Raw genomic sequence first — 1098 nt, 5'->3', positions numbered from 1 at the left:
CCAAAAGGTCCAGGGTAAGGATGTTAAGCGCTAACCTAAACGGAGAGTGCGCAGTGCAAGTGCCATACTTGTGCATAGTGACATGGGGATCACCTGTGCAGTTTCAGGCAACCCCCCGAGTTTCCCCAGGGGCACAGTGCAGCCTCGGACTCAAGGCAGCCAGCCAGTCAGCGTCTGACCAAGTGTTTTTCAGCATGCCCTTTCCAGCCCCCGGCATGGGAATGGATACTCCACTGGGTTTTTCGATGATTCTCCGCCGCAGAGGCCAAGTAGACCAACTAAAGGAGAAGAAAACACCTACTCGGCCCGACGTTTCCCCTCTCCCAGGGATTGAGTACTAGGCTGGGCCTTTTGCTGTCTCTCTGGCCGACGGCGACATGCTTACCCCCAGACCGGAAAGCAATCTACTCAGTCCCAGCTTTTCCTGTCTTCCTGGGATTGGATACTAGACAGGGCTTTTCGAGTGACTCTCCCTCAGAGGGTATAGACCCCTAAACAAGAGCCCCAACTGCTCAGCCTGATGCTTCTCCCCTCCCTACCAGTGGAAAGAATGGTATTCCCTCCCCCAGCAAGGTGTAAATACTCAGCCAGATCTTGCATCCGCCCAGAACATGAGGTTACCTGACTCTTCAGCTCAGTAGCAAGATGCTTAGTCCAACCGTTCTCTATTCTATGCCAAGAAGAACAGATACTACACTTGATCTTAGCCAAAAGGCCGAGATCTAGGTGCAGGGTGCGGTACCCCAAAAAAACAGTATAAGCTAGAAAGCCCATGCATAAATTTGAGCAAATACATTACCTCCTAACATGACCCACTCCAGGAGGGACACCATGCTCTGTTCCTGGACATCCTTCTTAATTTTTAATTGCCGTCCCCCTGTCCTAAACAGGTTAATTTATAAGAAAGGTGTTTCAACACAGGTGATGGTCATCAGAAATTAAGAAGGAAGTCCAGGAACAGAGCATTCTGTCCCTCCTGGAGTGGGTCATGTTGGCAGGTATGCAAATATATGTAACCAATATCTCTGATTTCTATTATCATGTAGTGTTCTAGACTGGTTACTAATACCATTCAGTGAGCTGGGAGAAACCATGGAT

General features: G+C 49.4%; 1 pseudogene; it reads right to left on the bottom strand.

Moving 5' to 3' along the window:
- Positions 1–611: 611 nt before the first annotated feature.
- On the bottom strand, positions 612–724 carry LOC146045441 (U2 spliceosomal RNA; annotated as a pseudogene).
- Between the last annotated feature and the right edge of the window lie 374 nt (positions 725–1098).

The sequence above is a fragment of the Crinia signifera genome, chromosome 1 (genome assembly GCF_055691185.1).
Source record: "Crinia signifera chromosome 1, ASM5569118v1, whole genome shotgun sequence".
Classification (NCBI taxonomy): domain Eukaryota; kingdom Metazoa; phylum Chordata; class Amphibia; order Anura; family Myobatrachidae; genus Crinia; species Crinia signifera.
The sequence above is the reverse complement of the archived record's forward strand: the minus strand, read 5'-3'. Positions and strand labels throughout refer to the sequence as shown.